Genomic DNA, 26,368 nt, shown 5'->3' on the forward strand with positions numbered 1-26,368 from the left:
GGCTTGTAAAGAGCAGATCAGCATTTTAGGTCACTAGCTGAACTCCAGCAACTGACATTTCTGTCCTAAGTGCATGGAGCTTCCCTTCCATTGATCCATTGAGAGGCAGCCTGGCTAGAAGGGTTTGTGGTCCAGAGACCTGGCTCCGTGGGATAGCACCCCCTTTTACTATCATAAATGGAACTTCTTCAGCTTCAGCTTCTCTGCAAAATGATGACGATGCCTATTTGTAAGCAGGAAGGCTATGAGAATAGTGCTGTAAGGATAGTGCTGACAAGTTTCTATTCTATTAGTAATCAATCAGTGGGAGGTAGTGTTTTGAGAGCAATAACATGGTATAGAAAGAAAGAATGGAATCTTTAAGTTGTACACTCCTGTCTCTCAGCCTCGGGTCTGCCACTTTCTAGTTGGACAAACTTGAGTAACATAAAACTCACAGCATCAATTTCTGGAAAATGTTGAGAAGCATCCATAATTTGTAAGCATCCCTGGCTTGTGATAGTAATAATGTATTGAAAGCTCTTGGTATATATTAGGTGTCCAAAACCAGTCACTTTTATTTTTATTATTGTTGATTATGTCTTTAGTTAGTTAATTCTAAGGTTTTCTATCTAACCTTGGCCTTTCTCCAGCCAAATTCTCCCTTCAGGGTGCCCTCATGAGGGACTTCAACTAGGTGGGCTCTTGGCTCTTGAACTGGGCTCCTGAGTAGAGCTGAAAAATCCATGAGTATCCATGGTACCAAGGATAGAGCAGCAATGAGATTTTTAGATTTTATTTTAATGGCACAACTGTTGGCATCAAGACAAAGAAGAGATTTTTTTTATGACTCAGCAGTGATTAGCCTCTAAACTCTCAAAATATTTGCAAACTCTTGTATTCTCTATGGATACACAGGTATTGGTATGTTTCTAAAGAAAATATCGATGCAGAATACAGGCAGTTTGGAAATGGCTACTTGCCGAGATGATTAATATTTTATGACAACAGTTGAACCGAAATGGATTTTCCTTCTGGTCCTGTAATTGCTGGTGGCATTTCAGAGTGGAAAGAAAGCCTCGGTTTAAAATAAAACAAAGCTGTTGATGAGAATATCTTCAGCAGACTGGAGTTTGGGTTGAAGATGACTCCTCTGAAAGTGAGGGGGTACAATTAGGGCAAATTGTTGCGTCTTGTACGTAACTGTATGTGAAAATGAACTGTGGTGCTCACAGTTTTTCCAGTTGTAATGTAAGTGTAAGTTACTGGATTGGTAGGAGGAGACTTGGGTTCCAGACTCCCTTCTGCCATGTACCTGATATGTGACACTGGGGGTGTAGCAGTACCTGCCTTGTACTTGGTTGTCTCATCTAGAGATTTGTAAGAACAATATTTCTATAACCACATGCTCTGGATATATCATAATGTCCAAATGACTGTGGCCAACAGATGTACACAGTGGGTGCTTAGCAAGCACTTGATGAGTTTAGTAGAATTTAGCCTAGTCCATACTTGGCATGAATGGCCTTGGGCACATCCTATAAAATAAAGATGGTGGGCATTAAATGGCCATAAGAATTGCTTCCACATCCAGTTGTCTCTCTGTATCTTGGTGTGCATGTCTGTGCCGTCTTATGTACCTGTACAAACATTCCACCATAGCTTCCAAGTAGGCATTCTAAAGCACTGGCCACCTGTCTCAAAGGCATTCCCAGATTGAAAGCCTAATGTACTTTGCGTTGTACCCTCCAGTTCACTATGTGCCAAGAACTTCTCAGGAAAAAGCAAATAATGGAATATAAAGTTTCCACTGAGGCTGCATTTCGAACAATACGCAGAAGTAGTTTATTTAATCAAATGAGAATCTTTATATTCTCTCTCTCCTTAAAGCAGTTACAATTCCTAAACATCTCAAGGGAGTTTCCTTCGAGTTTCCAAAAATATATACCACAAACTAAATTTTAAATTTTCTATACAAATATGATTTACAAGGCAAACAAAACTAGCAACTCTGAAAAGTCGGTTTCACAAAGAGCATTCTTAGAGGAATGTTTCTTAATTCCCAACAAGTCATTGGCAGGTAAATGTGACCATAACTGAACACACATTTTCCTATACCTTCAAAACAAATGGAATTCGATCAATCTCTCATACTGATACAGATTTTTAACTTCAAGAAAAAGAATACTACTAATTAAAATTGCTTACAATAGTCATCAGCCAACATTTCAAAAGCTACTTTATTGCTTTTCAAAATGTATTTAAGTGTATTAGTTTCCTAGGACCACTATAAGAAGGAACCACAAACTGGGTAGCTTAAAATATCAGAACTTTATTCCTTTACAGTTCTGGAGCTAGAAGTCCAAAATCAAGCTGTTGGAAGGGCTTTGCTCCCTCTGAAATCTATAGGGGAAAAATCTTCTTCGCCCCTTCCTAGTTTCTTGTGCTGCACTTTTGCCGGCAATTTTTGGCATTTCTTGGCTTGCAGTTGCAGCACCTCAGTCTCTGCCTCTGTCATCACATGGAATTCTTCACTTGTGATATATATATACACACACACACACACACATATGTATGTATGTGTGTGTGTGTAGATAGACAGATATATGTAGATATATTGATGTATAGATACATCTGTTGGCCTTTTTTCCAGTGCATGCACTTTTCCACATATGTTTGTTGTATTGTGGACTAGATTCTGCTTGAAAACCCCAATGGCACTGAGTTGACTATTTCATGAGGGCTACAACTCCATTTTTGATGAAGGCTACCACTCCATTTTTCTACTTTCTTGGTTGTAAAAGATTCTCCTCTTAGCAAGTCTATTGGCTAGGATCATGCAGCTACTGTCAGTAATCTTCCTCTCCAGATAAGCCCAGGGTCTGGAGGGGTCTCCTTACCCCTTATGACAATTCTCCTGATATTTGATGAGAGTTAGAAGTGCTGTATTATGTTCTCTTCGCTTAACTTCTAATCCATACAACTCAGCTGCTGTAGGAATTGCTGTGAAAACCTATTCTAAACAATCTCCAATGCAAGTTATTTTAAATCGACATTAGCCAAATATAACTTGACAAGAAATCTGTGCAGAAATGGTCTCAGGATATCTAATGAATCCTTTCTCTTAAGTGGCTCCGTTTTCCTCCTCGTAGTCATATGTAGTTCTCATTTTCATTGACATCAGCAGTGTTGGACAATGAACATACCTTCCCTTGGATTCCTGTCTTTTAAAACTTGCATTAGAACTTACAGTTTTAGTTCTCTTCTTTACCTCTCTGATTACCTTTATGCTATTTTCTTTCTTCCTTCTTTGGTTTCTCTTTCCCGTCCAATGGGAAATTACATATATGATGTGATCTACACACATAATTCCATCTATCTTCACTGTGCCGAGTGCAATATTTGTTCATAATATTTTATTCCCTTGTCCTTGCCATGCCTCCTCACTCCATTGACTTCAGGCTTGGCTGTGGGACTTGCTTTGGCCAATGGGATGTGAGTGGAAATTATGTATGTCACTTCTGAGCAAGACTTTAAATGTGCTTGTGTGGTTGGCTCTGTGTCCCTTCTTATTCTGACCTTTCACTAGGAGAACAGTATGCACCAGATGCATATGTAACCCTGAACGGAGTAACAAAGCCCCAGGCAGAGCTACAACTGACTCACAGGAGACGTGCTGTGTGAGCAGCAATAGGCTTTTGCTATTATAAGCCACTGAGATTTGGGGGCTGTTTGTTAGGCAGCATAATCTACTAAACTATGACAAATTCAATGACCCTCAACCCTACCATGGCCTTTTTCCAGCACCACAGGGTCTATTTTCTAACTGCATATTTTGTTGGCATCTCCAACTCAGTTTGTTTAAAAATTAACTCATTAGGGTTGTTTTTTTTCTTTCCTTTCAAAAAAGTTCCTCCTTCTGACTTCCCTGTTTCTATAAATATGACCTTGATCTTTGAGTTAACTTGGACTTCAAACTTTGGAATCAGCTTCCAATCTCCCTCTGTCTTGCTACTTCCACATTTAGTTAATTTCCAACCCTGTTGAATTGTTTTCTTGACCTCAATAAATGCTTATGGAAACCTACTATATATCTAGCATGGCCCTTGTTTCTGTGGGGTTTAGAGATGAATATGACACAGCTCCTGCCCTCAAGAAGTTTTCAGTCAGATCTGGGAGCAGGATCATAAAGATGATTTCAGCACTATACTATTCGTGCTGTGATACAATTGTCTTGTAGGCGGAGAGAAGAGGCACTTAACCCAGCCTGCACATTCACGGAAGGCTGCCTGGGGGGAAATGATGCCTGAGCTGGCATTTCAGGAATGAGTAAGCAGTACTGAGGAGAGGGGGATGGGGACAAGGCAAGCAGGCAGACTCTTCAGAGGAGAACCAGGAAGGCATGGTTGAGTGTGGTGGGCTTGGAGAACTTTATGTGACACAATATTATCTAAACACAAACTGTGAGGTGAGGGTAGGAGATGAGATAGGAGGATGAACCAGGGGCCAGGCCATGGAAAAGTTTCTACATTCTGTTACCCAGCTTAGATTCCAGCCTACAGAGTTAAGGAAGAGAGGCATGGTTAACATCACGCGTCAGTGGAAGGGTGGATTATTTTCTATTTTAATTAAAACGGAAAACATTATATAGCACCTATGACATGCCAGATGTCATTCTAAGTGCTAGGCAAATATTAGCTCATGTAACTCTCCTAACAGCCTACTCTGATTGACCATCTTACAGATAAAGAAATGGAAGCAGAAAGAGCTAAATCTGTCCACGGCCATAGAGCCAAAAGTGTGAGAGTGGGGCTTTAAACCCAGGAAGTTTGGGTTCAAATTCAAATGTTGAACCACTACATTATTTTGATATGGCTGGATGAGAGAGATCTGATCACTGTGATCACACTGGTAATGTGATTGTACAATGATAGGATGAGCTAGAGATAGCCTGGCTTGTCACGAGGGGCTGATTTAAGAAATGTGTATGTGGTTGGATAAGGAAGACTTGAGGATGATTGGATGAACAAGTCAATCCTGGCTCCTTTCTCTGCTGAACCCTTGTTCATCTGACATTGGTGGTATCATGAGTGAGATGTGGAATTTAAGAGGAGGAGCACCTCCTTTTCTTGTCTTGTTCTTCCTGAAGTGGCCTATGCAACATCTTCTAGCTTTATGTTCCCAGTTATCACTTGCTTTTTCACGGCTCTATGTTTTTGTGCATGTCGCCTTCTACTCTCAATGCCTGCCTAACAGAACCGTACCCTTATTTCAAGACTCATACAAGACACCATTTCTTCCATAAACTTTCCTTAATTACTCCAGCCAGGAGGGGTCTTTCCTGTCTCTCAACCCCTACCATTGTATACAGTTGACACCTCACCTGGCACAGGCTTATGCCCAATGGCTACTTACCTAAGAGATTCATGTCTCATTTCAAGCCTAAAGAACTCTGTACACATTTTATATTCTTTCTATTACAAATGCATATTAAATTAATTACATTAGTCAAGATCAAGGTGAAAAATCATGGCTTTGAGTGTACCAACTTAAAAATAGCTTACCTTGCGGCTTTACAGACAAGTAGCCATCTTTTTCCGAATTCAACCTTCTTGGAAGGTGTGCCAGTTGACTTTTTGTCTTTATTATCTCCGACATGATATGGAAAGAATGAGGGAGAGGGAGGAATCATTCCTTTTGAATATATTCTCTAAAGGTTTTACAACATTTTAAAAGCAGTATGCTAACATGATGGCTATTAAGCCCACAAAGAAAAGATGTTAAAAGTAGCACTGTAATAGCAAATACATGAAGGAGTGCAAAGAGACATTAACTTCCACTGAAGTTTTCAAGCTCAGGTATTTGTGGCCATATCAGTCCCAAGTTTCATCTTTTCTGCAAAACAGGGAACATATCTTGGTGGGACCAGTTCCTGCAAGCCAAGATGCCCATTGGTTGTAACGTTGTGGGCATGGTTGTTTTGCATGGTTATTTCCATTTTCAAACATGCATGAATAGTCTCCCTGAGCTAGATCACGAGTGACGGGGCAACAGAAACTTATCTCCCTGTGGGTTCCCTGTAGAACCTAGAGAAGAATGACTTAGAGGAGTTGCTTTATAGATGTTTACTGAATGGGTCACAGTCATCCCCAAAATCCCAGGCATGTTTCTCAGGATCAGAATCTTCTGTGAGGAAAAAAAATGGTATACCAAGTGAAACTATCATCTTTTTAATTATATATTTTAAAGAAATTGTTAGGCAGGAGAAGCCTGAATGAACTTCATGTTTTAAAAAATTACTGTATTATTCATTTTCCTCCTGGGCTACTCCTGGGGAAGGGCTGTGTGTGTGTGTGACAGAGAGGGAGAGAGAGAGAGATTCAGTTCAAGTTTTCTACACAGCAAGCATGCTTTGCCTTAGCGGCGCTAAAGAAATTTCCTTTTCCGCATCTGTATTTAAATGAGGCACTAACTAAAATCAGGTTTCATTATCCTAAGCCTCAGCTCACACTTAATGAAAGAGCTGGTATAAATTATTTACTGAATGTCATACTTCAGGTTTTAAATTCAATATATTGTGATACATATCCTACATAATTTAAGAGGCAGACAAATTACAATATGGCACCTGCCCCTGTGTCTCTATTCGGTCATTCCCGATGCCTGGGTTAAAAATCTCCCTCACATCAATATTTTAGCAGAGACCCTCCAGTTCTCCCCTTTAAAATAAGCCACTATCCAAAAACCTACAAAGGGAAGTAATCCATTTAACTTAGGACAAATCTCATATGCTGAATGATTTAACAGCCCAATTCGGAGCTTCAATAAGTCACTGAAACATGTTGTGAGCAGACGTATCAAATGTGAGAACAGAAAGTCTCCCCAGCCAGCTTGACTCTCCTTCTTTCGCTGTCTTTGGGTCACTGCTCCCGGTGTGTTAAATTTTTTTGTTTGCACTTAACCGTCAGTCTGTTCCCCTCTCGTGGGCCAGAATCCATTCCGCCCGTCCCGCCTGCTCCTTTGCTCTTTCTCTTTCCTCTGTTTTCTTTCCCATTAGTAATTATTTATTAGTCTCTGAGGTGCAGCCCAGGATTTTTCACGGTATTTCTCCCACTTCCTCCAGCCCATTTGGTCACTGCTGAGTGTTCAGATGGGAGAGTAGGTTTTGACATGCCCCGTTATGTGGAACTGGAGCAGTATGCTGGAAAAGCTATACAATTACCGGTTCCCTGGCATCGTTTCCTCTCAGCGTTTTGGCCAGGAGGGACTGGCTGAAGAGGAAGTGTGGTCCGATGTTCAGAACACGTAGTGGTACAGAAGACTGGGCCCTGGCTCTGTCTCCTGGCTCTCCCATCAACTCCTTGTCTCAAAGCAATGTGCCCTTAGGCAATTTATTTTTGTTGTCCTCATTCTCTCTCTCTCTCTCTCTGTCCTTTTCTGTCTGTCTCTCTGAAGTCAAGGTTTTGATTGCTGACACCCTCTCACCTGGCATAAATGAATGTGAGACAGAAAACAGTTCATTAAGCCTGCAAAGAATTAAAACGGATGTTTCTAAGGTGCTTTGACATCCTGTGAAAAATAGACTCCCCTTCTATTATTCCGTGGAGAAGGAGTTTCTCATATGAGCATGGTCAGAGAGAGCTGAGAGCAATGGAAAGAATTTGTATTTACTCTTCCCTTACCCATCTGTAAGCACCCTGCCTATTTTTAGAGTAGTGTTTCTAGAATTTTAACTGGCACACACATTACCAGGGGATCTTGGTAAAATGCTGATTTTGAGTCAGTAGGTCTGAGTGGGTCCTGCATTTCTAACAAGCTGCCAGGCCATGCCTATGCTTCTGGTATTTGGACCACACCTACTGTGGCCAGGTGTTAGAGAACTCTCTGCAACCCCAACTGTTACCTTCTCCACAGTGTCTAGACTGTCCTCTCTGGCCGATCCTCCTCTTCTCTCCCGTCTCTGTCTAAACTCACCAATCCTATGTCCCATTGTCTGAGATCCTCTGTGCTATGTCACCCTGAGGAAGAGCAGTTTTATGGCAATTTCATAGATACAGAACTACTTTTTCTCCCATGGGTAAAAAAGCTCATTCCTCTTCGAAGTTAAAGCCTATGGCACCACTTCTCTGCCCTTATCACTGGCGTTGTGATTTTGTCCATCCGAGTCATTTGGTGGAGGCTGGCACTTAAAACATAACCATAGTCACCCATCCACCTCTTGTGATCAGTCTACAACAACTATACAGTCTGCCTCTTCAATACCTGCCCTCACGGTTTTTTATTTTTTTTTTTTAATAAAAATGAACTTTACCTTCGTTCCACTGCAGCTACCACTTCAAGGACCACACCCCAGACTTGGCCACCAGCCAGAACTGCTGTGTATCAGAGAACTTCAACACTGATAACCTACTCCGTGACCTCCTGTCTTTTCAAGTCTCTTCCTCCCTCCCTATGGCAGTGCTTGTTCTTTCAATGCCTTCATCCTTGATGTCACCACTGTCTCTTGACCTCTTGCCTTTGTGTCTTCTATATGACCACCCCGACTTTTTTTCTTAGAAGCACACTCAATTTTCTTGAGTTTGTTTTTCTCTTTCTTTCTCTTTTCTTTCTTTCTTTCTCTTTCTTTCTTTTTCTTTCTTTCTTTCTTTCTCTTTCTTTCTTTCTTTGTTTCTTTCTTTCTCTTTCTTTCTTTTTCTTTCTTTCTTTCCTTCCTTCCTTCCTTCCTTCCTTCCTTCCTTCCTTCCTTCCTTCCTTCCTTCCTTCCTTCCTTCCTTCCTTCCTTCCTTCCTTCCTTCCTTCCTCTCTGTCTCTCTGTCTCTCTGTCTCTCTCTCTCTCTTTCTCTTTCTTTCTTTCTTTCCTCTCACTGCATCTGGAACAACCCATCACCTGCCCTTATTTTTCCTACACCTGGGAAACTGAACATGGCTAGAGAAAAATTACCCAATTGTGCCACCACAAATGTGTTGTCTTAACCTCTGCTGGGCCTGTGCACAACTCTACAATGTATTCATTTATAGATGCTCAGGTCCTTGAACCACTCTTCTGAACTTTCACCTTCTCCTCAAACCTCCAATTCAATCCATGCCACGGCCCTCATCTCAGTAAATAACCACGCTTCTAGTACACAAAAATTAGAGAAGGCTTCCTAGGTGAACCTTCTTTCTTCTGCTATCTATAACCTTGTCTTCATCCACCCCCATCTTTACTCGCCTCTTTCTCTACCTTCTCAGATGATGAGGTGCCCTTCCTTTTGCTAAGGCCAGACCTAATCACCTGCTCCTGATCACCTCTCATCTCATCCCATTTCTTCCAGGATCAGCTCAACTATTCATCTCTAGCCTCTGTTTTCCTCCGACCCCCTTTTCCCACATCTGTGGCATGCTATATGTTAATTCTCCTCCTCTGTAATTCTCCAGCCTCATCTCCCACAATCACCCTGCCTCACACATTCGCATGGTTTCCATGCTCCTCACACATGATGCTGTTTCATGCCTTGATAATTTTGCTGAGGTTGTCTCTAAATGAAACATTCTTTCTTTGCTGTACAGTCTGGCAAATGTCTATTCATCGTACAAAACTCAAATTGGGTGCCTCCCCCAAGCAGGCTTCCATGTCTCCCACAGTCCCAGTCTCCTTGCTTCCAGGTTGCCACCCATGTCTTAAGATTACCATAGTACCCTTAATTTATTTCCTATATTTTATCATATTATCTATCTATGTGTCTGTTTCCCTTGTGGACTAGGTGCTTTTTGAAGGCAAGGACTATTGGCTTATTTGTTTTTCCCTCTGAAATGACTGGATCTGGCTGGGCGCGGTGGCTCATGCCTGTAATCCCAGCACTTTGGGAGGCTGAGACGGGTGGATCATTTGACGTCAGGAGTTTGAGACCAGCCTGGCCAACATGGTGAAACCCCCATGTCTACTAAAAATATAAAAATTAGCTGGGCGGTAGTGGTGTATGCCTGTAATCCCAGCTACTCAGGAGGCTGAGGCAGGAGAACCGCTTGAGCCTGGGAGGTGGAGGTTGTGGTGAGCCAAGATTGTACCACTGCACTCCAGTCTGGGCAACAGAGTGAGACCCTGTCTTTAAAAAAAAAAAAAAAAAAAAAAAAAGACTGGAACAGTGCCTAGAATAATGTGGTTAAGAAATAAATATTGGTGAAATGAATGAATTAATAAATAGAAATCACTCATAAAATAAATATATTACCTTACATGCCACCTTAGTTCCAAATGGCTTTATTTCACAGACCTCTTTTGGGGTCTATTTGTATTTTATCACAGGACCAGCTTTTGAAGCTTACTTGAATAATAATAATAACAACATAGGTAATAAAATTTTTGACATACATTGTCTGTTTATTGAGTTTGTCTTAGGCACTGTGCTAAATGATTCACATACATTATGCCATTGAATCCTTACGACAGCACTGTGAAGGCAATCTTATTATCATAATTTTAGAGGCGAGGAGCCGAGGATCAGAAAGGTTAAGTACATACCACAGGTCACATGCCCAGGAGGTTACAGAGCTCGTTTTGAACCTTCGCCAGACTGGCTGAAAGATGCATGCCCGGTGTACCACATTTGACTTCTCTTTTGGCCCCTGCCTGCTCTTCCCTAGTCCCTGGCCTCTCTCCTTCCTGGTAACATGCAGAGCTTTTCCCAGGCTTCTTCAATATAAGCACACTCCTCCCCGGCCAGTCTCAGAGCACTGTTAAAAGGGTGGCATTCGGTTCTATATTTGTCCATTGAGTCTACAACACATAATAGTTATTTCAAAGAAGCCTAAGGGTTGAGAGAATTCATTTCTTAATAATCGTTAAGTAATGAAATGCTACTTAGCACTGCTTGCCTTAGACAGAAGTGAGGCATTCTGTGGTTTTCAGTAGAATGAAGGTTGAGATAGTTGGAACTGTTGAGCTCTTTCTTTTCTTCGTTTGTCACTAGCGACACTTTGCAGAATAAATTCTGCATGTTCACCTTCAACAAGGAATGAATGAAAATCCAGAACCAAGGCTTATTAGAAAGCCAAGGGGATTCGAGGCCTGGCATGTGTGACCCTGAGACAAGGAGAATTAGTGGCTCCTTTACCTGGCCACCAGGGCAGGATGCATTTTACCCATATATTCACAGAGGGTGCTCTCTATATAGACTGCTTCAAGACTCTGGATTTAGGAGAAAATCAGGTGAAAAAGATTTGATCAAGGGTTTACCTGATGATTCTCATTTTTCTTATTGTCAGTTAACTGGATATTTGTTTAATGCACAGAATTATAATAAAGTTTTTACTGAAGGCTATATAACTTCATGCTAAATAATTATCAGGGCTTTTTTTAGGACCATCACCATCTCCCAACTTGGTCCAGCTTTCCCAGGTCTATAATGTTAACGTATTGCTATGCCTGCTATAATGTTAATGACATAATAGCTTTAGATGATCATCCTTAAATCTGAATTTTATTTCCCACTCAACCCGCATTTGAAGCCTGCATTCACTTGCCACAAATATCTCACCCAATTAAATTGAAAAAATATATGTATAACTAACAGTCTAAATGTGCACATGCATGTGTTTCTTAAAATAATAAAATCTGAGCCGAAAAGAAGTTTAGTCATTTTGAATTGTTTAGACATATATTGGGGGTCTATATTATTAGTATGTCTTCTGTATATAATTCTGTAAATGTAATCTTACATGTTATTGTTAGTAGTGTTTTTTTTAAATCTCTCATACATGATAGAATTCTATTGTGGAATTTTTATGTCCTCTCACAGGGTTATTTCATCATTAAAAACATCCTTTGGTTTGTTAAATGCCAAGTACTCAAGGATGCAATTGAGACCATTTCAATTTATTATTCACTTTTTTTTTTTTTTTTGAGACAGAGTTTCTCTCTTAGTACCCAGGCTGGAGTGCAATGGCGCGATCTTGGCTCACTGCAACCTCTGCCTCCCAGGTTCAAGTGATTCTCCTGCCTCAGCCTCCCAAGTAGCTGGGATTACAGGTGCCCACAACCATGCCTGGCTAACTTTTTGTATTTTTAGTAGAGACAGCATTTCACCATGTTGGCCAGGTTGGTGTCGAACTCCTGACCTCAGGTGATTCACCCACCTTGGCCTCCCAAAGTGCTGGGATTACAGGCATGAGCTACTGTGCCCGGCCTATAATTCACTTTTAAAACTTTTGACTTTAGCCTTATTTCCTGTAATAAATGCATATAAAGCAACAATTTCTTTATTGGCTCTTTTCAGAGAATAAGCATCTTCTCAAGAATACATATAAAACAAGCTTCCCAGACCAAGGTAAACAGAGATCTCCTAAACCTCTGCAGGCAAATGCAAAGACTGATGCTCTTTTGGTCCCTTCTAGAAATGGGGTTGTAGGATTCCATGGAGGCGATGGCTATCAGGAACAAGGTACGAGTCAAAAGTCACTCTTTTAGATCACAGAATCCCCAGGGGTTTGTCTCCCAGATAACACTCTGATAACTGTTGGTGTCTGAATTAAAACTAGAATGCCTTGCTCTTTACCCTCAGCACTAAGCCCTATTTCTCAGTGTAAACAGGCCCTATCTGCCAGGGTTCTTTCTCCATCTGAGATCAAAATATTTCAACTGTGACATCACCATTGGTTGTTGAGGAAATAATGAGGTTATCACAAATAAAGGCTGTCTCCTTGGCATAAAATGATGGAGCAAATGAAAGCACAGGAATAAAATGCCTGTTTCCTTCAAACATTCTTAGCCTTCCATGCGGAGGGCAATAAAGATGACCTATGGAGAAGGAGGCTTTGGTTCAAGTTCTCTGGGAGAGGTTAGAAAAGTAGCAAATTAACCTGTCTGATACCTTATCAGTCAGTTTTGAGTAATCAACTAAGTTAACATTCTTGCCTTTCACAAATCATTAAATCATACACCATGGACCCGGAAATCTCCTAGTTCCTCCACCATAAGGTATGGCTGGAATGTGAGGAAACGTCAGATTAGGGGGACTTTTCCCAACAAAGGAGAGTTAGTGATTCCCTTGGAACTTTAACTCTTTTTAATCTGAGTAAAGTCCTTCGCAGTTAGATCAGGAAGGTAAATTGTTCCTGATTTATGACACTGTCTGATGGGTTAAATTGGAACCTACTGGAATTCCACTAAGTTCTCAAAGGAACAGTGATGCATACAATAACCCACAACATCATGCACACAAATACACAACACGGCATACAAATGGATTAAGCTTGGGTTCATTCTTCATGGTTTCAGTTAAAGAGTAGCAGGAGGGACTGGCTTGTAGATAATCTTTTTTCTACCTTTCCTTTCTTCTCTTATCAATGTCCTGTCTTCTGGGGTTTGAATTAATGCTGTAAACGTTAACTCTGGCCTCAACTTCTCCACACCTCAGGGAAATTCAACACAAAGAATGGAGGTAACAAAACCAATTAGAAATAGCAGAAGCAACAGCAGCAAATTAAGAAACACCCCAGTGCCCAGGAAAACATGTCAAGAAGACTTTTCTATCCTTCCGCAATTGGTTCCGCTTGGGGCTCATATAAAATAGAGATTCCGTAAATTCTTGCTAAATATTTAAGTATTTCCTTATTCACTGAGTCACTGAGGATAAATCATCTGCTTATTTTAAAATGTGTAGCCCAAGGCAGATGGCTCATCTGAGGTCAGGAGTTTGAGACCAGCCTGGCCAACACGGTGAAACCCCATTTCTACTAAAATTACAAAAATTAGCTGGGTGTGGTGGCGCATGCCTGTAATCCTAGCTACGTGGGAGGCTGAGGCATGAGAATCACTTGAACCCGGGAGGCGGAGGTTGCAGTGAGCTGAGACCCCGCCAGTGCACTCCAGCCTGGGTGACAGAGCAAGACTCTGACTCATAAAAAAATAAATAAATAAAAATAGTAGGTATCAGAATTACCTGCAAAACCTCAAAGACCTGTGCACTCTTACGCCAGCAGACAGAGCTGGAGTGTATGAACTCAGGCTTGCATTCTTGTCCCAGAAGCCAGCAGGGCCTAGGACAGCTCTCTCAAGAGATTTCTGAATCCCTGCCATGCTTTGGCTAGGTGAGATTTGATACAATTTGACACCAAGGGCAACTCTGAAAGTAAGACATATAAAAAAAAGTAAAACCCAAGATGGTGTACTTTTTGCAAATAGAAACTATAGCTTATTTATCTTTTTGTATCTTTAAGGTGACTGCCCAAGTGTCTGGCACAAAACCTCCCTTAGTGTCCGGTTGGTGGCCTGGGCTTCTCCTCTGTCTTCTGCTGGACAGAGGGCACATGAGTTGGTTGTATGAACAGCACCAGCTGCTTGAAATAACGCCACCTGCCATGCCTGCATCCAGCCTGCAGGGCTACCTACACCAGTTCTAACCAAGACAGAGACCATTAGAAGTCTCCTCACCAGCAAGGGGGAAGATGAATGGGTTTTCTCCCATATGCACGTACAGTCCATACAAAAACCTGTACATTCTTATTTTTGCCAGTCTTCTCCCCAAAGAGCTGTACTTTGGGAAGATTCTGGGGTTTCATTTTAAGCCAGAAAGACCACAAGGCTGGCACTTTTCTGTCTAAATTTCCCTCTTCCAAACCTCACTTAGCACATCTAAGAGGTTACAATCTTGAATTCTGCCTGAGTTCCCCAGGACCATTCGGACATTGTTTCAGTTATCTATGACTGTGTGTGCCAAATCACCTCAGAACACAGTGGCTTAAAACAACTATCATTTCATTGCTCATGATCCTGTGGGTCAGGAATTCGGGCAGGGCTGAGTGGAACAGCTTGTCTCTGCTTCACGTGGGATTGGCTGGACTAACGCAGCTGCACTCAGCTGTCGGTTGAGCTGGGTTGGGCTGGGTTGAGCTGGAGGATCTAATATGGCCCTGGTGCTGGCTGGCTGCTGGAGCACCTTGGTTCTTCTTGTGGCCTCTCCTTGAGAGACCTCCATGTGGTCTCTTATGCTCCAGCGCCTTCCTCTCTACCTAGCCTCTCTCTCCAGCTGGGTAGCCTGGGCTTTTTCATGTGGTGTCTCAGAATAGTGAGAGTTAAAGTAGATCTCTTAAGGCCTGAGTTTGGAAATCCCAGAACCTCCCTTCTGCATCATTCAAAAGCTTAGTGTAAGGCTCAAGATCAACCCAGATTCAAGAGGTAGGGAAATAGACGCCCCCGATTGATGGGAGAAGTAGCACGCATATGCAGACTTGAGAGAAGTTGTGGCCTGTTTTCTCTGTAGACAATCTACCATAGACCCTGTGGTTTGGACCACTGACAGATGCTGCTCTCTGCAGCCATGCTGATATGCAAGGTAACCCTTGAATTCTTGCTTTTCTCAATTTCAGTTTCTCTCTTCACCAGACCAACTACGTGATATGCCTTAGCTAACCCTTGCTCACTCAAGACGTGGCCTGGGACATTTCCTGGTATACATACTCATGACGCCAGTCACCATTCATGTGATGGAAGGGGAGATTAAAGCCTATGCCTTCCAAAGACATCCAGGCTACTTCCTAAGAGAACCGTGCTGGGGAGTAATTTCTACTCCGTCTCCTTATCTCCAGCCTGATCTTCAGTCTAGGTCACCCTGCAAACATTCTTACAGACATGGCTCATTGGGTCTTACCCAAACTTACTCTCCCAACTCAGAGTTTAAGTGCCCTTAAACACCAAGCTGTATGTCCCTGCCATGTTCCAAGACCTATGGTGTCAGCCTGTACTACCTGTCCTTTCCCTAACATCTCTCTGTTGGTTAAAATGCCAGCATCGCATGTTGCATGGGGTGGAGAATGGGAAATGGCAACTGATTAGAATGCGTGGGTTCAGCCCCACCTTGACGCTGATCCTTTGTTGCTGTCCCCCTCCCTACAACCTTAGGCCATATTCCAAGAGATGATCTTTGTTCTCTATTGAGAAGAGTTGTAATTGACACACCTCCTAGGATGCTTTTCTATATCTCCAAATGGGTAAAAGGTCACATCACATATTTTATATGCACCTTCAGGCTTTGGTAGAACATTGTGATTGGATGAGGATTACAGGAAAATAAAAATCAGGATGGCATCAAGGAAAACACAACTAAATATTGTCTGAAAACAAAATGCCTAATCTGCATTTGGAGACAAACCTATACTGCATATCAATTTCACATGACTAATCTCTACGATTTCACATGGTACTGTGGTTCTTAAGCGTCATGGACCATGTTTGTTAGAAATATAAATAAAGGGGGATAAACTATTTTCCCAGAAAAATGCTCAAGTAGATAACATTTTGCATTCATTTCAAAACATTTGGCTATCCCCTGAGTTTCATCCATGAATTTCTTATAAAGAATTTTAGATGAAATGGGAGGTGACCTTTTGGAAAATCTCATTTACAATGACGATCAATTTAAAGTAATTTTATTGAGAATTATATGGTCAGGACAGATGCATCCTCCTTAAGCATTCCATTTTAATTATTGTCTCATGTGGATCTTATTACGTAGGTGACCTTCTGCCCTTTGGTCATCTCCACCTTTCTTTCGAAAGATCTGATGGAAGTACCTTTAATAACCACGTAAGCTTTCAAGCCAGTGTCCCTTCCTTGGAGAAGGAAAAAGCTCTCTTAATCTATGCCTCACATGAAGTACATTGCTGAGTTTTGTAAGAGGAGGATCCTACCCTGAAGGGTTTTGGTGACAATCCAATTTTCACATGAGCATCATAAACTGAAATTACCAGTTGCTATACATCCTGTCTATTCTCCTATTCTTCAAAGACATACACAGTCCTCTAAGGAGACAGAAGTAAATGCGCAAAAGGTCATGTGTAGTTTGGGCATTTCTGGGGCCAGGTACTAAGTCCATTTTGATGGGCAACGTCAGTGGATGCCTTGCTCTTAATGATTTACCATTTCTAAGGAAATCTAAGTAGAGTCATGAAATGTAACCTGACAGAATCTGAAAGTAATTAAGATTTCTTAAGATGTAGGTCAGCACCACATTTTGTGTATATAATTCAAGTGCAATGCCCAGTTCAATAGATATCCAATTGTTGAGGCAGCCTTCACATATGACGTTTTACTAATTTGTCTCGTTTCTAAATTATCATGGGTCTGATCCTGACTATGAAGAGGAAAATAAGATAATGTAATAACACCCTGGGCAGGCAGAATGTCTTTTATCAGTGATCTCAAAACATATCATAAGCATTAATTACTTCTGAAAACATGCTGAGAGGGAGATGGGACTATGACCATCGTGCTGATGAGGAAGCAGACGCTGGTTAGGGATTGGTGACTTATGATAAACCACAGGATCTTGACAAGGTCTGGATGAGAAAGGAGGAAAAATGGCCAATCCTGAGACAGAGCCTTCAAGCTAATTCCTTGCCCAGCTTTGTTCATCAGCTGCCTGCCTGCTCTGCTCTGGCTGCACCCATCCTCACCACTTCCTGTTTCCTTCTTGTCTGATCATCTCTGGTCTCATCACCAGGCCCCTCTTTGAAGCAGATAGTGTTCAAACTGAACTTTATAAACTGGGCTTCTTGCAAAGCAATAAAAAGAAATCAAGGGAGAACTAAGTATCACACATTTCTCTGGCCTTCCAGAGGATTCATTTACAGCAGCCTGGGTTGTAAATCTCAGACTCTATCAAACCCGCCTTGGCCCTTGAAGACTCAGTTTTTAATGAGTTGTCCTTCCTGTGGTCACTAGTGATAAGATACTATCTAGCCCCATAGCATTCCAACACATTGGGTGAAGAGCAGCTAATTTTAGCCTTGTGTGTTATACATCCCACAACATAAACTAGGTGAAGCACTGTTAAGAAAGTAACTCCTGATCACTGGGTATGCGTGCTATGATTTGCTCTTTTATTTTCCTTTATCTTCATGAATCTTTTCATTTTCTGGTCACACTCAGGAAAACACATTCAAGCCTCTGTCCAGGATTAGCATCTGAGTCAGAATAAAGCCATATCATGAATGCTCACAAGAAGATTCAAAGAAAATTCTAGAAGCTTCTCAACATGTCACAGCCCCTCCAGTGGACAACACCCTCCTCTCTGGTATTACTATATAAATTTTGTGATAAAACAAAAAATACATATCATTCTGAATATTTCTGCTTCCTTCTCTTCTCCTTTGCCTTCTTCAAAATAGGCAACACATAAGAGATTAAGTTTTAAACAATGATAGCCACTGTAGAATGAAGTATGGACTACAAAATAAAATCATGATAAGTTCGTTCCATGCCACGTCACTAGAGAGGAAGGTTATACACAACTAGGGGAAAAAAAATCTTTTTTTCCATTGACCCACTCAAAACAAGCTATGACTTCACCAGGGCAGGATATCTGGTGAGTTCCACTAGAATATCATGCTCTGGAATTTAGGAATTAGAGGAAGGGGCCAGAGGAAATTTTAAAATAGACCTAGAGGGTGGTGAGGCCTGGTTCACAGATCTGCTGCGCTGTGTAACCCACAGCCCTCTGGGAACTGTAGCAGTGATGTGTTTTACTTTTCTATTTTGAGCCTGTGACTCACATTACAAATATTGACTTCTATTTCTCTATTAGCATCAGATTTTTTCTTGAATCCTCCAAATTGACTTTGACTATAACTTTGGTTAATATTAAACCTCTTGGGTCAACACATTTTTATAGCTGTGAGCTGCTGCAACCACATGGAGTAGGGATTGGCAAAGAAGCAGTGCAACCAGGAGCAGGACACGGAGAGGCTCTTTCCAGGCCTCCCTTCCCCGCCCCCGGACTACCCTGCATGCTCCTGCCAGATTCATCTTCCCAAAGCACCAGTGGCATCATGGTTTCCTGGGTAAAAGCCTTCCATTTGGTACCTCTTTGCCAACTAAGGAAGATTTGAATTCTACACCCAAGCACTCCAGGATATGGAAAGGCTTCACTCTCACAGACCCCAAGGACTTTACCCAAACAAATCACTTCCATACACATACATCGTTTGTCCCTTGCTTTAATACTCCAAGCACTTTGGGCCTTTCCTTTGATACGTAAGTCATACATGAGGAGTGTGTAAATTCTCACTCAGCTTCTCCTGCCGTCTCCACCATAGGCCCTGACGTATTCACCTTTGTACCCTCTAAACACCTAGCACCAGAGCCAGGCACCCAGGAGATAATGAATAAACCTTTCCTGAGCTGAATTCTGTTTCAAAGTTTATCTGTTTCCTTTAGGCACATGATTAATAGTGACATGAAGTAATCAAAATAGCTGCACTGCAAGGTGGTTGGAACAAGATGTCTCAGGGAAAATGGAATGATTTTTGCTAATACCCAGCTAAAAACAAAAAACACACATATTAGTATTATTTTTCACCATATCTGGGATAGTAAAATAAATCACACTCAGAGTTGTAATAAGCATGAAAATATAAATTATAATACAATAAAAGTAGAAACCCACAGAGAACACAGCATCCTAACCACCCTTGTACCATGAAGTCTTTTTGAGGATACATTAAACAGAGCATGAGATGCATTTTTCGCTTACCTTTGCATATTTTCTAGTGGGTGATTGTTAAAGAGAAAACAATGGAAAGGCAGGAAGAGGATGCAGAAAGCAGGAAGAACTGGAGAAAAATTTAAAAGGGAGAGGAATCTAAAAACCAGGTATCTCACAAAACAGAAAAGGAATCCTTGACAACATAAAGTGGATTTGACCTCTCTCTTTTACAGAACTGAAAGCAAGCAGATAAGGTCCAATCACTTTGTTTGCAGTTGAGAAAATGGAGTGGGGTGGGGGGCCAGGGGGCTAAATTATTTCACTTCCTCGGGGTACAAGTACTGTAACTGAAGGCAGACATTTTGGTCATTATAGTTGGACATCCTAATCAGGTTAAAAAATCAAATGGAGACCAGGTGCTGCTGATAGAGTCCTTCCAGTTGACAAGTGTTTATCATGTCCCTACTCAATACCAGATCCCGAGGATACAGGAGGAAATTCTTGATTTAATCAAAATAAATTCAAGAGTGTAGATATGCCCTTTTTATTCTAGGGGACTGAAAAAAAAAAAGGCTGAATTATTCTAAAAGTTGGTTCACATGTAGCATTCTCAGCCATGTTAGGCAAGTCTTCTAATTTTCCACAGGTTTGATAAATGCCTTTAGCTCATATATTATTGCCTAGGCTCAATCATTGATTGGCATTTGCTTTCCTGATCTCAGATCATCTTTGTGGCATTTCCAATCAATTGCTGATATATTGGTCTCTTTGGCAATGCAGGCCAAGGTGTGAGTGCAGTTGCAGGTGGGCTTCTGTGCCCACTGACCCATCTCTCATCCACTCTCTAGTGTTTCTGCAATAAAAATAGTTGACCCATATGCAATTTGGGCCTTTCATCAGCTGCTTTTTTTTTTTTTTTTTTAAATCAACTTTGCTTGTTTGAAACACAAATACCCATTTGGTTTCAGAAATATTAAGGAAGTGGTAGGCTATTTGGTCAAATATTTTGTGAAATCAACCTTTCTAGAAAGTCTACGAGCGATTTGTGAGTTTTCTCATGGTTTGTAATAATGGACAAACAGGGAGCATATGTTTCCATTTGATCATATCCCTGTGGATGCTGAAAGTCCATATTTTCCTGTTGCTAAAATTTAATGGAAACAAAACTAAATAAAAAAAAATCCCTCAAAAGGAAAGTAGCAACACTTCTCTTATGACTCATTTTCAATGTCAATAGAAAGATTTGTTTCCTCTGAAGGAGCACTTCAAAAAGGAAAAAACAACTAAAAATTCTAAAGCAAAATAAAAATCCCACTACATATTTTATTATTGTAAAGCCAAGAGAAAAAGTGTCTGTGACCAAAATATTTTTTTTTCATTCATTTGTATATTCTCACTCTTTCCTTCTTTCAAAGCAAACAACTGGACCGTCTTCACCTTCCCATATAGTCATGTGTAATACATATGCGATAAAACTCAAAACTGAATATTCACTGAGGTTTGTTAGGAATCAAGTCTGAGGTGAGGTTACCTTGCTCCAGACATTCAACGATAGGTCTATCAACTTAATATCTGACTGTGTCAACTTCCCTGTGCAGTTTTTATCAGTTTTAAATAATATTGACAGCCACAACAACAACAGCTAACAGTAGCGAGAGCTTGCTAAGTCTCAAGCACTATAGAAGCAGGCCAAATTTAGAGGTAAAACAATAAAGTTTGAATTATTACGAAAAAAACTCCTAGGCCCAGCACTTTGGATTTGAATTGACTTTGCTTCTCAGAGCTCAGGAAAGAAAGATGGAAGGAGATGAGTTCAGGAAGTCATGATGACCAACTCTGACGTCTACTGAAAAGGTCAGGCAAAAAGTAACACAGAAGAGGAGGACACTCCCTCCGGGTGTCACCCCTCACAATTGCACCCTAGTACAAGGCATGTGCCTGGTATTTAGTGTGTTCAGTAGTCATTTTCTGCATGGGAGGAAGGCTGCTTCTCTCCTGCATCCCAAGGGATTTCTGGAACATTCACAACCTCTGCTCCTAATGGCACATGGCCCCCAGGACAAAAGAAAGAGAGAGAAGATACAGGCTAAATTGGAGTACTATTATGAGCACTTCTGCTTCATCTGATTCTGCTTTGGAATATTAAAGAGTCAGGAGCTGTTAAAGACCAAATTGGGCAGATGGGAGTGCCTGCCTCCTCTGGGCTCAGGACTTCTATCCTCTAATGCCTGCGGTTTCAAGGCTGTCACAAAGCCTTGACAAATTCTCACTTTCAAACACTAAATGGGCATGATTAGCCTGTGATCTATGTAGGATTAAATGCTCAGCTTCCCTTTCCTGATTTCTTCCAGCTCACGAGACCCGCGGGCCAAAAATACACTCTCCCTGCTGCCCACAAGGCTGCAGAGCCCCGTCATAGTTCCTGCCCTCTGAGTGCCCTTCCCGTTTTCGACCCCTTTTGCTATCACAAGCTTCTTTCCTGTTGTGCAGTCTAATTCACCAGTTAGCACAGGCAAAACGTCCAGCAAAAATCTGTGTGCCTTGTGCTTTCTGCATGCTCTGTCCCTATCCTTAAGCTCCCATCTCACATGTTAACTGGACTCCCTGACTTATTTTGCACCTCCTGCGGCCCGTACCCTATTGCTCAAAATAAGACATAGCTTCATGCTTTCCAAGGTCATTACTGTGCTGGCCATCGGACCAAAATGTCCCTTAAATCAAGCTGTTTCCCACTTATCATCAGATGCACACCTCATCTAACAAGAGTATGACTATCCAGCATGTCATTTTCAGGTCCAACTCCCAGGCAGTGACCATTGATGGTAATTGATCTTATAAGAGCATCTGTGCTAATGTGGTATTTGTCTTTGAGGCAACTTTGCCTTAACTAGGTGGGAAAGCACACATTTTCAAAGGTTATTCAAGACCTAGTGTGATAGTTTGGATTTTGGCACAGTGGAAAGTCAGGGGCCAAGGGTTATTGGAATGCCTCTCAACCACACCAGCAGGTAAGTGTTAGTGTTTTAAAGTCTGATTATGTTTCCTGCAGCCTCAGCCTTTACTGCTGCCTCTCTGCACTTAGAAGCCTGTCCTCCCTGTGGCCCTCAGTGAGGACTTGATAAACCATTGACCTCAATTATTAAGTGTGGTGCAGAAACAATATTAAACCTGACTCTTGGTTCCCTGTTGAGCTATCATGTGTCTCTCAGCAACTTGGCAGGAACCTTTTCCTCACCCCATGTCCTTCCTATTACCCTGCAGCATGTCCTGAACCCTCCAAAGCAACCCCAGAAACTCAACTCTGGCTTCTCAAGAATGAAATTGTTGGACACCTGTGCTGGTAATTTTGCAGGTCAGCACTTAATCAACAGGCTCCTTCCTGCTCTAGCGTTCTGATGGTCACCTGGGGTCATGAGGGTTACTCTTTTTATCGCTAATCACTGCTGATTCCTGGGAAGCAGAGTTGAGCCTCCCAAAAAGGAAATTGAGTCATTCGCAAGTAAAGAGTTGCTTTTGTGTTTTGCTTTGTTTTAAAAAATCTGAGTCTTAGAGGAGTCTGGATAGGGGTTTGGAAGGGACTTCCTCCTTCCAGGTCAGCACAGTCTGCAATTTCTAGGACACCTGATGGCTGCATCATTAACCAAAAGAAACCCAGAAAATCCATTGACTATTAAAATACTTACAAGAGCAGATTATATTTATTTACCAAACACATTGTGACATGAATGTCTTCTGTATCACTTAATTCTCACAGCAATCTTAATTGCTGTGAGAATTAAGCAGGTACTGTTACTATTTACCATTCTAGAGATCAGGAATGAAGTAAAAAGTCAGTGATGTGCTGGTAAATCTCACAGCTGACTCTACAGGCCAAAAAGAAAGAAAGAGAGAGAGAGAGAAGAGAGGAAGGAAGGAAGATGGAAAGAAAAGAAAAAGAAAGAGAAAGAAAAAAGAAAGAAAGAACGAAAGAAATAAAAAGAAAGAAAGAAAAGGAAAGAAAAAAGAAAAGAAAAGAAGGAAGGAGGCAGGGAGGGAGGGAGGGAATGAAGGAAGGGAGGGAGGGAGGCAGGGAGGGAAAGAAAGAAAGAAAAAAGAAAAGAAAAGGAAAGGAAAGAAAAGAAAAGAAAAAAGAAACCCACCCAATGTGCAACATTTGCCAGTTTCTGAAGGGGTAAATCTTCACTACGTCATAGACTTTTTTTTTTTTTTTTTTGAGATGGAATCTCACTCACTCTATCACCCTGATGGAGCCCAGTGGCGCAGTCTCAACTCACTGCAACCTCCGCCTCCTAGGTTCAAGCAATTCTCCTGCCTCAGCCTTCTGAGTAGTTGGGACTACAGGCGCCTGCCACCATGCCCACTAATTTTTTCTTTTTGTATTTTTCGTAGAGACAGGGTTTCGCCATGTTGGCCAAGTTGGTCTGGAACTCTGACCTCAAGTCATCTGCCCACCTCGGCTTCCCAGAGTGCTAGGATTACAGGTGTGAGCCACTGTGCCCGGCCTGTCATGGAAGATTTTAAACTACCAGTGTGATGCTGGTGAACACAGAGTTGGGAGAGATGTGCACAATCGGCTTTTTTGAATTGGCTCCAGCACAACTCTCCAGACAGAGCAGTTGTTACTTCCCTCCTGTCACAGAGCATGTACCTGGTAAAGCTGAAGTTTAAACACAGAGAAGACTGGCTCCAAATTCCATACTCTTAACCACTAACAAAGCACAGCTAGAGCCAACGACTAGGGCCCCTCTGATCAGCAGGTTGTTTGGAATGCTTATTTTAAGTAATCAGTTAATTTCACAGATAATCACAATGGTATTTGTTGGCAGAGATGAAATGACAATATGTCTCGATCATTTTTGTCTTCCCTGCATCTGAGATAGTACCAGCATGTTTGAGGCACTCATACATGTTATTGGAATTTTACCAAGTATAATAGGCTGGCATTAAAAGGATGTGGGATGTTCTTTGGTTAAGTCCTTAGAGGATTGAAGATTAGTATTCTGGAGATGGGGCAGGTGGGAATGAGGATGGGGGAGCTACGTGCCAAAGTGCAGAGACTGGCAGAGTGGGGTGGGGCAAGAGGCCCTTGGAGTAGACTTTTCCCACTTGCCTCTTTCCCTAGGCTGACTCTGCTCCTCAGAACTCTGAGAGAAGCATGGTTGGGGGCACCCTACCTGCTGAGACTTATTTGTCTTCTTTGCTGCATTAGGCCGCTGATGAGTCACTCTGCTTTGGCTTTCAAGTAACAGGTGGAGACAGAAGAGGCAGGGCCCTCTTCGCAGATCAATACTGGCAGCTGCCTTAGGTATGGAGCTAGAATGTGTGACATCTCCCAGTTTTGCCTCCAGATCAAGGGATGAGTTCACAATTTTATGCCTTCAAAGTGAAAACTGCAAGGCTCTGCCACAGGTCAATTTGACTGACCTGAGAAACAGAGAGGGATGGTTGGGGTGCCCCTGCAGTATGCCAACGTAAAATCTAGTTAAGGCATAAGCTATGATTGGCCCAAAATCCTTATATGATCCCTGGTGAAGACAAACCTTCATCTGGGCCAGACAAAAACAGCACATTTGCACACGTGACCTCATTTGATCCTCGCTAAAACTCTGAGTAGACTGTTGTTATCCCCAGTTGTCAAAGGAAGAAACTCTTCTGGCCTGGCAGGAAGTTCCCAGTCCACTCAGATACTGAACGGAGAAGACTCTAGAGAAGTGACTGCATGTAGAGGTGTGGACAGGATGAAGGGGGAAGCAACAGGGGGCTTAGCCATCAGGGGCTAGCAACAGTGGGAGCCTGTACCATCCCCAGGCTTAAAGCAAAGGGGAAGGGGCAATGCCACAGAACCCAGAAAGAACTGTGGCCATGGGAGGGAAGCCACTGACTGGGGTCATGGACATTAGCAAAGGCGTGATCACTGTCAACACCAGAACCGACCTGAAGGAATGTGGAGACAAACACTCCAATTCTCTCTCACATCATGGAAGCTAGGAGGCACAGGAAGTGGGCCCCAAGGGTCAGCCTCCTGGGCACAGAGCAGGACAAAGAAGGGCAGAGAATGCATCTGGGGGGACACACGGAGAACGACCAGCATGTGAAGCAACTTCTCTAGGATAGCAGAGGGAGTGTCTGCTAGCAAGACCTGAGAGGGAACACAAGCGTCATCCTGTTGCAAAAGAGAGAGCCAGGAGACAGGGTCCAAAGCCCATGAGTCCATGTGGCATTGACCAAACCACTTCAGTTCCCTTGGTCTCAGTTTTTCACCTCTAAAACCGAACACCAGACTTAAGTAACCATAAAACATTGCCACTTAAATAGTCATAGTTCTTCGTTTTCCCCCAAATGATACTCTTTGCATCACATCTTGCTGAAATTGGAATTAATTTCCCTCTTCTCTTCTTTTCTCTCTTTGAACATAAAATGATTAGGGCATACTACACAAATGACATATAACAACAAATGACACCACAAAAGGTGAGGATTTCTCAGTCACCATTTGTCAGCCCAATGAACTGGACTCATGAGACATGGAGAATTCCTGGTTACCCAAGGTGGCAGCAGGAGTTACTGTTGCTTGGCTGGGAGTCCTGCCGCACAGCCCTGGCCTCCGTGTTTACTACAGGGCATGGGGCTTTAGAGAGGATGAGGGGACTGGCTACCCAAACAGTGTTGCTGGGGGAATGGTGGAAGAAGCTAGATGTATAAACACACATACAAACACACACACACACACACACACACACACACACACACGGCCACACACAATCTATGCAACTTTTCTGGACATAGTTTTAGGATGATTAGTGTGTGCCACACTGTGATTCATTAAGATTATAAAATGAACAGAGGCAGCATGGAAGCCTTGAGGAGTGCCAAAACTCTTGAAGTTTTTTGTCTTTATTCAGCCATCAGGCAAACTATTTCACAATGAA

The 26,368-nt window shown here is 42.0% G+C and overlaps 1 long non-coding RNA gene across 1 annotated transcript in view; it reads right to left on the reverse strand.

The window, feature by feature from the left end:
* The window catches only part of LOC135965368 (uncharacterized), a 45,169-nt gene extending 37,863 nt beyond the window's left edge, over nt 1-7,306 (reverse strand). Inside the window, exon 1 of the long non-coding RNA XR_010578243.2 lies at nt 5,544-7,306. This is a non-coding gene — a long non-coding RNA (uncharacterized lncRNA). The remainder of the gene's footprint in view (nt 1-5,543) is intronic.
* Between the last annotated feature and the right edge of the window lie 19,062 nt (nt 7,307-26,368).

Source organism: Macaca fascicularis, chromosome 10 (assembly GCF_037993035.2).
Source record: "Macaca fascicularis isolate 582-1 chromosome 10, T2T-MFA8v1.1".
Classification (NCBI taxonomy): Eukaryota; Metazoa; Chordata; class Mammalia; order Primates; family Cercopithecidae; genus Macaca; species Macaca fascicularis.